This window comes from Leopardus geoffroyi, chromosome E1 (assembly GCF_018350155.1).
Source record: "Leopardus geoffroyi isolate Oge1 chromosome E1, O.geoffroyi_Oge1_pat1.0, whole genome shotgun sequence".
NCBI lineage: Eukaryota > Metazoa > Chordata > Mammalia > Carnivora > Felidae > Leopardus > Leopardus geoffroyi.
This window is the reverse complement of record NC_059330.1, coordinates 6,572,761-6,586,067: the sequence shown is the minus strand read 5'-3', so window position 1 is coordinate 6,586,067 and position 13,307 is coordinate 6,572,761. Positions and strand designations below refer to the sequence as shown.

The following is a 13,307-nucleotide window of genomic DNA, read 5'->3' as shown; positions in this document are numbered from 1 at the left end:
CAAACGTGTCTTAGAAACTGCAGTGGGGTCCCTTTCTTTCTTTCTTTCTTTGCTTCCTTTCTTTCCTTTCCTTTTCTTTCTTTTTCTTTTCTTTCTTTTCCTTTTCTTTTTCTTTCCTTTCCTTTCTTTCTTTTCTTTCTTTCTTTCCTTTCCTTTTCTTTCTTTCTTTTTCTTTCTTTCTTTCCTTTTCTTTTTGTTTCCTTTTCTTTCTTTCTTTCTTTCTTTCTTTCTTTCTTTCTTTCCTTTTCTTTCTTTCTTTCCCTTTCTTTTTCTTTCTTTCTTTCTTTCTTCTCTTTTTATTTCCTTCCTTATTCTCTTTCCTTCCTTTTTCTTTCCTTCTTTCCTCTCTTTCCTTCCTTCCTCTCTTTTTCTTTTTCTTTCTTTCTTTCTTTCTTTCCTTTCCTTTTCTTTCTTTTTCTTTCTTTCTTTCCTTTTCTTTCTTTCCCTTTCTTTCTTTCTTTCTTTCTTCTCTTTTTATTTCCTTCCTTCTCTTTCTTTCCTTCCTTTTTCTTTCCTTCTTTCTTCTCTTTCCTTCCTTCCTCTCTTTTTCTTTCTTTCTTTCTTTCTTTCTTTCTTTCTTTCTTTCTTTCTCTTTCTTTCCTTTTCTTTTTCTTTCTTTTCTTTTTTCTTTCCTTTTCTTTCTTTTTCTTTCTTTCTTTCCTTTTTTCTTTCCTTTTCTTTCTTTCTTTCTTTCTTTCTTTCTTTCTTTCTTTCTTTCTTTCTGTCTTTCCTTTTCTCTCTTTCTTTCTTTCTTTCCTTTTCTTTCTTTCTTTCTCTTTCTTTCTGTCTGTCTGTCTGTCTCTGTCTCTCTCTTTCTTTCTTTGGGTTTTCTTTGTCTACCTCCTAGCTCCGTGTCTATTGTGGACCCGTCACTTCCTTGGCCGTCTGCGTGGTCTTTGGAGGGGCTCAGGCTCATGAGCATGGGGAGAGGGGCTACCAAACCAGGTGGGATATGATGACATCTTTATACATCCCCCCCCCCAACCCTGTTTTTTCTTAAATTGCCGAATTCCATCCGGTTCATCATCCAGCTGCACGGCACAGAACGTGCTCAGGCCACAGAGTGCTTTGGAGCCGATCCCAGGCGCGGCTCTTCTGAAGGAATCATCTCGGTATTATCAGGAAGTTTCCCAGCCCGGTATTCTGCAATCACACGGACAAGAACTTTTGACTCCTGCTTTGTGCAGATAAGAGAGGAGAGCTTTCACGGCGGAGATTGCAAAGGCAGCAAGGAGCTGCACGAAATGGAACACGTGTGGTTTGGGACTTGTCATCACCCCCCACCGCCGGCACCTGTCACGGACCCTCACTCAGACATCCAAATGGCAAATCAGGAAAGAGCAGGACAAGGACAGGGTGGCTGGAAATTCCAGTTGCTGACCCCACCCCCATCTCCCCCCCCCCACCCCCCCGGGTACTCCAAAAACCTGGAAGGACTTGGGGACCATCCCCAGCTGCAAGGCTTGTTGACAAAATCATGATTGCCTTCCTATGATTGTAAACGTAATGGATACTTACGAGCCACATTCACACGTACACATTCATTCTGCTTCCTGCTTGTGATCGCCTGCCTCCTCTAGATTTAGTTCTGTACGTATAACAAAGCACACACACACATGCAAAGCACTTCACATTGGTAGGACCGGTCACATAGGTCTTCTGAAACTTGCTTATTCACGCTACGTTACTTAGAGTCCTTTCCGCGGGAGCACACAAAGATCATCCTCAATTAAAAAATATATATATGTATTTTTGGTAACAGCTACCCAGTATGTCTTTGCGTTACTGGAAACTTTAATTTCTCAACTTCTATTTTCAGAGGTGTCCTTTTTTTTTTTAAGCAATAAAAAATTCTTTGAAATAAAAAAGTACAGAGAGTAATAGAAAACAGCTGTCTACATATCACCTGCAAGAAAGAAATGCTGGCTTTTTTGGGTCTTAGTGTCAGCGACCCATTTGTTTTCTAAGAGAGGGGTTTTCCCGGGTATTTGACAAATGGCAACTTTTCTCTTTGAGGTCGGGGGTCACTCTCTCCCCACCCCCCTTCAGGACTCTGGCCTATTTTAAGAGTCCAGAGTTAGCTCACCACCTTCGTTTCCTTCTTCTCTCACAGCAAACCCTGGGCTCTGCAAACAAACATTTGTCATTGAAACTTCAAGTCCTGGGGGCACCTGGGTGGCTCAGTTGGTTAAGCATCCAACTTCGGCTCAGGGCATGATCTCACAGTTTGTGAGTTCAAACCCCGCGTTGGGCTCTGTGCTGACAGCTTAGAGCCTGGAGCCTGCTTTGGATTCCGTGTCTCCCTCTCTCTCTGTCCCTCCCCTCCCCCTCAAAAATAAATAAAAAGTTAAAAAATTAAAACATGTTTTCAAGTCCTACTTCTATTGGTAGAAATTAAAGGCTTTGTCCCTGTTAAAAGGCTTACATATGTCATTGAGGGCCAGACACACATGGGAGGGTGGTGGGGGGTGTTGACCCTCCTCCACCCCAGAAATCACAGCATTTCACTGGCTCTGCTTGGCACATGCCTTGAGCCGACTCCATTTCCAAGCTCAGAGAGCCCTGCCTGTGAGTGTGTTCAGCCCCTTGGGGGACCCAGGGTTTCTGCCCAACAGGATCCTGCACCCGAAAGTTTTATTATATTCCCTCCACATTTTCCTCAGTCTAAATGGGCACAGAGCTTCTCCATGCGGTCTGATCCTTCATGAGACAAAGTCTCCCTCCCCCACCCCCGGGGGCCCCCCACCATCTCTCCTGCACCCACACCGAGCACCCCCCCCCCCAAATATGCATGCGCCAGAGGAAGGTCATCAAACCACAATGCTGTCCGAGTATTCTGACATTGAGTGGAGATGTTACAAGAGGTGGGCAGGGAGAAAGAGAGAGAGAGGATGGTTTCTTATGTCCAACATGCCACTTTGTTTCAAGCCGGGTGACAGCAAACGATAAAAACAGCAGTTTGTATCAGGCATTCGCTGACTAGTGGCCGCAGTAACAAAAAGCGTCAACTTTCGCGAGGCCTTCCAACCGCTAAGTCGGAGGAAGGGTGCGTTTTCTCATCACTGTTTTGTGGAGGAGGGCACACAGTGTTCAGTGCGCACAGGGACTGAGCTAGGACTGCAGTGTGGACTCTCAGAGCCACCAGCAGAGGGGTGGCAAAAGCCATCACCCTCCCTGGAAGCCATCGGGTGGTAAGTCTTTAGGAAACACCCAGTGGGGAATGGCCAATGTCTCTCCTTTATCAGCACACGTGACCTAAGGATATCTCCATGTTCCACAGCATCTTGTACTTGAGCTCTTGAGGTCTGAGGGACTCCTAGTGACACCGTGACGGTGAGGACAGAGAAGGCGGGACATTCTGGGGAGGGCATTTATGACGATTTCCTGGGTGGGAGGACTGTGGTAGCCCTGTTCTTGCCACCCATCCCTCAGCCTGCCCTTTCCACTTGGACGTCTGGCATTTGGTGACCTTGGAGCGAGGCACTAGAATAATGTGGAAAAGTCTCCAAGTCGGGTGTCTGGAGTAAAGGAGTCGGGAATGCTGCACGGAGCGTTCCCCGATTATTTTGTCCCCATCCGGCCTTCACACTTTAGGAGAAGCAGAGAAGCAGAAGCAAAATCGGATAGGACACCGTGAAGACTGTGGGACACAACGGGAGACATCTGTCAAGGACCAAACCACCCGGTGAGTGCTGTCCTGGACAGACGGAGACCGCAATGTGGAGACGTCCAGGGAGATGCCTGGAGGAGGTGGGGTTGGGCTGAGCCTGAGATGACCTCAGCTGTGGACAGGACGACAGACGGGGGGTGGGGGGGAAGGGCGCACTTGACCGCGATGGGGGGAGCAAAGGGGAAGTTATGCAAAGAGCAGCATCGTGGTGGGAAGGGTGAGGAAGAAATCCCCCAGCCAGGGGAGAGGAGTATTTGGGGAGCCGATCCCTGGAGAGACACGGCTTCTAGAAGTCTACTTGATCAAGTGACAGCCATCATTTAAAGAAGTTTTTCTGCTTGGGGAGCCTTGGGGAGACACTCAGTTGGTTGAGTGTCTGACTCTTCATTTTGACTCAGGTCATGATCTCACAGCTCCTGAGTTCGAGTCCCGTGTGGGGCTCTGCACCGACAGGGCGGAGCCTGCTTGGGATTCTCTCTCTCCCTTTCTCTCTCTCTCTCTCAAAATAAATAAATAAAGGGGTGCCTTTATAAAGGGTTGGCTCGGTTAAGTGTCTGATTTCAGCTCAGGTCACGATCTCACAGTTCGTGAGTTGCTTGGGATTCTCTCTCTCCCTTTCTCTCTGCCTCTCCCCTGCTTTCTCTCTCTCTTAAAATAAATAAATAAATAAAGGGGTGCCTTCATAAAGGGGTGGCTCAGTTGGTTAAGCGTCCGATTTCAGCTCAGGTCATGATTTCATGATCCGTGAGTTCGAGCCCCGCATCGGGCTCTGTGCTGATGGCTCAGAGCCTGGAGCTTGCTTCGGATTCTGTGTCCCGCTCTCTCTCTGCCCCACCCCCCTGCCCCAACTTACGCTCTGTCTCTCAAAATGAATAAATGTTAAAAATATTTAAAAAATAAATAAAAATTAAAAAAAACCCCACAAGGTTGTCTGCTTACATCCACAAAGATGACGTGCATCCATGCAACTACATATAGGGCAGTTACTTACACCCTGAAGGAGTCAATAAGGTGATGGCTAAGGCCCCAAACTGGACTCTGGATCTGTCTGATCTCCAAAAAGCACCATGGGCCAGATCAGAATATGCCAGTGAGGAGGACCACTTCCTTATGGCGCAGGCCCAAAGACCCTGCCTTGTCCCCCCCCACCCTCCCCCATCACCACTGTCTTAGGGCTGCTGGTGGCTTGGATTTGTGACGGCCCGGACGGAAGAGGAGCGTCCACACATGTGCACGCTCGACTCGGCCTCTGCTCATGGGAGAAACTGAACAGCAGAGACTCTCTGCTAGCAAAAGGCAGTGGCGTCCTTTTGAGATGATGTATGTGGGGTTTGCTCAGCAGGGTCAGTAAAAACTTCAGTTCTGGACTCGAACCGTCAAGGGTGGTTTCTCATCCCTATCGCGTTTCTGCTGGCAAGTGATTTCACCTCTGGGAGCCTCAGTTTCCCCACCTCTAAAACGGAAATGGCAGAGTTAACCTCTCAAGGATTTGAGGATTAAAACAACAGAACAACATGTGAATGGTTGAGCCCAGTCCCTGATGGGCAAGTGTTGAATAATTCCTAGCCTGGCAGTGATTGTGACTGCTTTTGTTGGGGCCATTATCAAAAATTTAAAAAGACCCACCCAGCAGGCACCTTGTCCTGTGGTCAGCTTTGCAAAGACCTTCAGAGCTGGGAGTCACTGCAAAGGCTGCTGTCACTCCTTCCCTCCTGGTTCAAGCCAGGCTCACATGGACGGGGACAAAGGTCACCTTATCTGGCTGTCTTTGGAATAACCATGTCTGTTGCTTTGTGCCGTGACCCTGGGCCTCTGCTCCAATCTCCCAGGGCACGAGGCACCCTGGGAGTTGCTGGAGTGTGGTGTGCTGGCTATTGTCCCCGGAGACACACGTCAGGGGGTGCGGTGACAAGGACCCACTTTGGGAAGCCCTGACATCATTCTCCGGCTATGCCCGAGGGGCCGGCTCTGGGCACTGGCCCCCGGGGGATGTTGGACTCTGAGCTTCCCCCCTCCCCCGTCCCCCGGGAAGCAACTGGATGAATGAGTCAGTTGTACTTTCTCTGCATAAACATTTAAGATTCCAAGATTAAGGGAGATAGCTGGAGTCCTGGGTACCTTTTGGCTAGGAGACCACGAAGCGGCTTGTGGAAAAGGACCTGTTTGCTTATCTTCTCCCAAGCCTGTTCAGTGCATGGCCCGAGAGCTATTTTTAATTCGCGGACAGACCACCTCTTAATGCCCTGTTGGAAGACACGGAAGGAAAATCCATTTTCTAAGGGACAAGGTGATCCCTGTGTTAATAGGTAGGGTTTAAATGTGGCCCTTGCCTAGGGGCGCTTTTAAGCATCCGACTCTTGATTTCGGCTCAGCGGTCCTGAGTTCGAGCCCCACATTGGGCTCTGCACAGACAATGCAAGGCTGCTTGGGATCCACTTTCTTTCCCTCTCTGCCCCTCCTCCTCCTCCTCCTCCTCCTCCCCCTCCTCCTCCTCCTCCTCCTTCTTCTTCTTCTCTCTCTCTCTCTCCCCAAAATAATAAACTTTTCTTTTAATGTTTATTTTTGAGAGAGAGAACATGAGCAGTGTGAGGGGCAGAGAGAGAGAGAGGGAGACACAGAATCCAAAGTAGGCTCCAGACTCCGAGCTGTCAGCACAGAGCCCGACGCGGGGCTCGACCCCACGAACCGCGAGATCGTGACCTGAGCTGAAGGGACACTCAACTGACTGAGCTGCCCAGGCGCCCCTATAATAAATAAACTTTAAACATGGCTCTTGCCTAAAGGTTTTTCAATACACGGTCTGTAGAGGAGGGACTATATCGTCCAAGAAAGACAGAACCCACTGCTCTTAAAGGGGGTCAGGTGCCATTATTACAGAAATGGGTATCCGTGGAGGTTTGGAGGAATGAGGATTCCTTTTCCTTTGATTCCTGGCATCTTCGAAATTTGCCTGAAGCCTCTAAGACCTACTCTGATTCTGGGACCACATGAGTGGAGGAAAACAGTCAACCAGAAGGACTTCTGTGCTGGCACTTGAGGTTGATTCTCTAGGGTCAAAGAAGATTGTCAGGTGTGTAAAGAGATTTGAGTCCTGTCTCTTGCTTCCCCTCTGCAGGACCCCACCCTTTCAGAGCTCTCTCGTGGGGGTACATCAGCTCTCCACAGCTGCAGACCTCATAGCGATGCCCGTGACTGCTTTGATGGGCAGCCAAGGCCAGCAGCACAAAGAGGTATTTTCCACATATGCCTCATTGTGCCTCCGTCCCCCCAGGATCACGTGCACTTCAGAAATGATTTCTCATTACGGAATGATAAATTTTGTCCAGGAGAAAGCGATGCCAAAGAAACCCTTTTTCTTTTTTGACGAGGCAAATGGTCTACCATCTGGCTTAGGGCCACAGTTATTGTCTATGCGCCTTAAAATAAATGATCAGAGTGTTCAGGAAGGGCTTCCAGAGTCTCTGAAGAATGATTGGATTCTCAGGAAATAGGGATTGTTTCTGCTTTGTTATGAAGTCTGCACCTTGGGGGTGTGAGTGAGCAAACACTAGTGTAGGATCTTTTTTTTTTTTTTTTAAATTAATGTTTATTTGTTTTTAAGAGAGAAAGAGAGGCAGGGGAAGAGAGAGAGGAAGACAGAGGATCCCAAGCAGGCTCCACACTGTCAGTGCAGAGCCCAACACAAGGCTCGAACCCACGAACCGTGAGATCATGACCTGAGCTGAAGTCAGACACTTAACAGACTAAGCCACTCAGGAGCCCCAACCCACATAGATCTTTTAGAAATGTAACAGCTGGAAATGGAGGTCTTCTGGACCAGCTCTAATTTATCTTTGACAACCAGACTGTATATTCTCTGAGATACAGGTTCAAGTCTTCAAAAAAAGTAGCTAAGTAGGTGACTTGGGCATTCAGGGGGTTGCCTGGGCCAGACCAAGGGAAAGGTGAGGACGCTTTAGGAGAAGGGGCTCATCTACTGGAGCTGAAAACCAGAGTCCTTCCACTGTTTGAAAAAAAACAGGATAGCCAGCAGGGGTTCAGTTTCACTCAAGCAGAAGCCAGGCCTCTGGATAATAGGCAGCTTCCATGGGAGCTAAGGAATGTTCCTCCTGTCAAGGGAAGGAAAGGCTTACATGGCCAGAGAGAGAATTAACAAGCCACAAGCAGGCTCCTAGGGGTCTCAAACTGAGGGATTTTTTTAAAGTTTATTTATTTTGAGAGAGATAAAGAGAACAAGCAGGGGAGGGGCAGAGAGAGAAAGAGAGAGAATCTCAAGCAGGCTCCATGCTGTCAGCACAGAGCCCGATGTGGGGCTCAAATCCATGAACCATGAGATTGTGACCTGAGCTGAAACCAAGAATCAGGCACGTAAATCACTGAGCCACCCAAACTGAGGGATCTCAAACTGAGGGATCTTTAATTAATAATGACCCACTCATCAGCTCAAGGAGGCCATGCTAAACTCTAGGATGTAATTTCTGTTCTCATAAATCCTCACTCCCGTGTAACACCATATCTACTTTTTTGTTTCAGTATTCTGTCCTGAGAGACCGTGGCTGTTAATAATTGTGAATGGTGATTTATAATAAGAAATCTATATTGGTTTCCGTCCCCCTTTCTGGCACAGAGCTCTGAAAACCCTTGGAACTTTCTAAGTGATGAGAGTCACAAAAGTGGTGTTTGTTATGTTAATAAGGTGGCTTTTGAACCTCACCAAAGGATGGGGGCTGGTGGCCTGGGGAACTAATCAAGTGACGGTTGGAACTTTCAGTGTCAGCCCCTGGCCCCCAGGAAGGGGAGAGGGGCTGGAGATTGAGTTCAATCACCAATGGCCAATGATCTAATCACATCATGACTGTATAATGAAGCCTCCATTGAAAACCCAAAGGGAAGGGGTTTGGAGAGCTCCCAGGTTGATGACCTTGTGGAGATTTGGGGAGAGTGATGTACTTGGGGGGCATGGCTACCACGGCTTGTCCTCCACATCTCCCCCATCTGACTGTTCCTGAGCTATAACCCTTTTATAATAAACTGCTAATCTAGTAAGTGAATGGGTTTCCTGAGTTCTGTGTTGAATTGTCAGATGCCCAGCTGGTGTCCTGAGCATTGCTTGTTAGGATTGGGAATCCTTTCCCCAACACACGTTGGAAGTGGGTATTCAGACCCAGATTAGTGGCTTTCTAGGAAGAGGAAACAGGGAATTGGGTACATATTCCTCAGATGTGGCCACAAGGAGGCCCAAGCCTCCGTAGAAGTCAAATCAGAAAGCCAAAGCAATCTTGAAAAAGAAGAACAAAACTGAAGGTATCACAATCCCAGATTTCAAGTTATATTACAAAACTGTAGTGATCAAAACAGTATGGTACTGGTACAAAAATAGACATACATATAGATCAATGGAACAGAATAGAAAGCCCAGAAATAAACCCACACTTACATGGTTAATTAATCTTCAATAAAGCAGGAAAGAATATCCAAAGGGAAGAAGAAAGTCTCTTCAACAAATGGTTCTGAGAAAACTGAAGAGCTGCGTGCAAAAGAACGAAACTGGACCACTTCCGTACACCACACACAAAAGCAAACTCAGAATGGATTAAGGACCAAAATGTGAGACCTGAAACCATAAAAGTCCTAGGAGAGAGCACAGGTAGTAATTTCTCTGACATCAGCCATAGCAACATTTTTCTAGATATGTCTCCTGAGGAAAGGGAAATAAAAGCAAAAATAAACAAATGGGACTACATCAAACTAAAAAGCTTCTTCACAGTGAAAGAAACACTCAACAAAACCAAAAGACAACCTACTGAATGGGAGAAGATATTTGCAAATGACATATCTGACAAAGGATTAGTATCCAAAACATATAAAGAACTTATATACAACTCCATGCCAAACCAATGATCCAATTAAAAAATGGCAGAAGACATGAACAGACATTTCCCCAAAAAAGAGATCCAGATGGCCAAAGATACAAGAAAAGATGCTCACCATCACTACTCAGGAAAATGCAAATCAAATACACTATCAGGAAAATGCAAATCAAAACTACAATGAGATATCACCTCACAACTGTCAGAATGGCTAAAATCAACAACACAAGAAACAACGAAACAGGTGTTGGCGAGGATGGGGGGGAGGGAAAAGGAACCTTCATGCACTGTTGGTGGGAATGCAAACTGGTGCAGCCCACTGTGCAAAATAGTATGGAGCTTCCTCAAAAACTTAAAAATAGAACTACCTTATGATCTCGTAATCACACCACTAGGTATTTACCCAGAGAATATGAAAACACCAATTCAGAAAGATATATGCCCCCCTATGTTTACTGCAGCATTACTTACAACAGGCAAATTATGGAAGCAGCCCAAGTGTCCACTGATAGACGAATGGATAAAGAAGAGGAGGCATATATGTACAATGGAATATTACTCAGCCATAAAAATGAATGAAATCTTGCCATTTGTAACAACATAGATGGATCTGGAGGGTATAATACTAAGTGAAATAAGTCAGAGAAAGACAAATACTGTATGATTTCACTCATATGTGGAATTAAGAAACAAAGCTAATGAACAAAGGGGGAAAAAAAGAGACAAACCAAAAAACAGACTCTTAACTATAGAACAAACTGATGGTTCCCAGAGGGGAGGTGGCTGGGGGTGGTGGTGGATAAAACAGGTGATGGGGATTAAAAGCACACTTGTCATGATGATCACTGAATAATGGATGGGAAGTGTTGAAACACTACATTGTACACCTGAAACTAACACCGTATGTTAAATATACTGGAACTAAAATGAAAAATAGGGGAGCCTGGGCGGCTCAGTCAGTTAAGCATCTGACTTTGGCTTAGGTCACGATATCGCGGTTTGTGAGTTCAAGCCTCGCATTGGGCTCTCTGTGGACAGTGCGGAGCCTGCTTCAGATCCTCTGTCTTTGTCTCTGTCTCTCCCCTGCTTGTATTCTCTCTCAAAAATTTATTTAAAATAATTATTTAAAAAATAAAAAATAAAAATTTTTTTAATTAAAAAAAAAATCCCTTTCCTGTGTTGAGAGAAGTTCTAGATTGGTCTTCACTAGAACCTGGAGGAAGACAATGACAAAGCATTCCTCTCAGAGCTTGGCACATAGAAAGCCAGCTGCAGGGAGAGCTGGAAAACGTAAGCACATCTCGAAGAGCACGTGGAGAGAGGGCGCGACACACAGATGTCAGGAGAAGAGCCCACAGTGAACCTCTGCCCGGAGTCACCAGTTCATCGTGGGGAGATGATCTGATCACAAGAAGTGACAGGCAGAAGAGGGGGCTGGGTCATCATCACCACCGGATGGGCTACTCAAAGTGCCATCACCCCCCGTAGAAACTCTCATGCACATCGAAAGATTACTGCTAAGAGGCTGATGCCTGGGTCAATTCCCCATTGCTGGTGCTGGATTTTCCTCAATTTGGACAACCTCCTTCTGTAGCCATTCCTTGCCTTCATCTTCATGGACTCCCTCCCTCTGCCTGGGAGCCTCCTAGCCCTCTTTTCCTTTTATACATCCTTTCTTTCTCCCACCTACTCTCTACTGGGCACTTTTGATTCCTTGAACCCTGTCCTACTTTTACATCAGTTACACCCTTGTATTATAATATGTAATCATTCATTATGTTTATTGTCTATGTCTCCCCACTAGAATATAAGCTCTGTTGAAGCACGGATGTTCTGTTCACTGATATGTCCCAAGCCCTTAGAATAGTGTCTGATACCGAAGATTCTCCGTAAGTATTAAGTGAATAAACAAATGAATGAAAGGGCAATCTTATCTACACCATTAGTTTAAATTTACATCTACACTCAAGTCTCCCAAATCTGTAGTCCTAGACCAATATTCTCCTGAATTCTAGTTCGATGGAACCCATTGCTTACTTAGTCGCTTGCCCCTCCATTTTCTGTGGGCCCCTCAAATCCAACAGTTGAAACGAGAATTCACATCTTTCCCTAAATCTGCTCTTCTACTCACGGTCCCCATCTTGACAAATGGCGGCCATTTACCCAGTTGCCCAGGAGAGAAACAAACCTTGGTGTTATCTCTGCTTTCCTTTTGTCTCGATTGGTGTAGTCCACTGACCATCTAATCATGCAAAATCAATTGTCTTTCAGAGTCTCTCTTTTCCACACCCCCAATCATGACTGTTATTCATGCCTTCATCAACTTTCCTCAGACAAGCCAAACAGTCACCTAATAGGAGACAGCACTCTGGCTCCATTTCACGTCTCTCAAGTCCACTCTATACTGCAGCCAGAGGGATCTTTCTAGAGGCAGGATCTCCACCTTGTTTCCACACAGACATAGCTCTGGCTTCCACCATGAATGCTTCCAATGGCTCGCCACCACTTTATTATTATTGGCATCATCATTATTTTAAATTACGTTCTCCCTTGCTGGGGAACTAGAAAAGTGTTTATGTTGGTGTCCTTAAATGACAAGAGAAGTTTGAGTCTCTCTCCTGCTCTCAAGACACAATATAAAGGGCCCTTGTGACCTCACCATCCTTATTACTGATCTCTGCCCCTCTCCCTTCAGGGCTCGCTAAGCAGTCATACCTCCAGGATGTCCTAGTTAGGTACAGGCATACACGTTCCCACTGTGACTTTTATCCAGCCCTTCAGAGGAACTTTGATGTGGAAAGTTGGCTCTCTTCTTCTCTTTTCTTGAAGCGCAAAGTCCTTGAGGTCCGAAATTAGACGAATTCCCTCATGTACTATCAATGCCTTGCTAATTCTTTACATAATTTACAAACTGAGTCCAACTTGAGAAAAGACCCCAAGAGAGCTATTATTGTTGCTGGGGTTTCAGAGAGGAGCAAATGAGGTATTTAGGATTAAGTCGGTGTGTGGCTGTGTGGCCGAAGTCACAGAGTCCAGCTCTAAAAACCAGGGTGGTGGACCCCTCAGTTCCTGCTTCACACCCTTCTATTATTATTATTATTATTAGCCCTCATGTTTATTGCTTTCTATCCTCTTCCACTGACCGTGCTCCTGCTCATACCCTCTGACTCCTCGCCTGAATAGGGGGACCCTGTGTAACCTTCCCTCTGCCTCCACCTGTCTCCACTGCACTTGAAACTGATGAACATCCTGGATCCTCAACCCTCCTTGTGGAGATTCTCCTGCTCAGTGACCTTGACGAGAAGCGAAACTAAATGAACTAAATGAATCCAAGACCAGAAACCAACAACATTTGTGAACAAATTCATGAACTGCTTCACGAAGGGAGAAAACACACAAATGACCACATTGCATTGAAAAATGGCATCTAACCCCTGGTTGAGAGCAGCCTGGAATAACTGTAAGCCAAGACTTTACAGAACTTTAGGCTAATAACTCTGCAATTCAGAGGGACGATGGGAATTTTTTGCATAAGGTAAACTGCACACATTACCGTAAGGAGAAAATCTAAATGCCCAAAAAACTATGTACAAAAACAGAATGAAAGCTGTTAAAGGTCTACTCCTAAGGAAAGTATTGAGCCCCCGTGACTTTAATAGGCAATGTTTTCAAAGAGCTGATCACTGTGGTCATAAACGCTTTCCAAACATGGGAAAATATGGAAAGATAATTATAACTTATTTTGTGAAGCACGTGTAAGTCTTGAT

General features: G+C 45.9%; 1 protein-coding gene across 5 annotated transcripts in view; it reads right to left on the bottom strand.

Annotated features, from left to right (window-relative positions):
* Positions 1 to 13,307, bottom strand: part of MYOCD (myocardin) — a 108,607-nt gene that overhangs the window by 33,554 nt on the left and 61,746 nt on the right. The gene's annotated exons all lie outside the window — the stretch shown is intronic.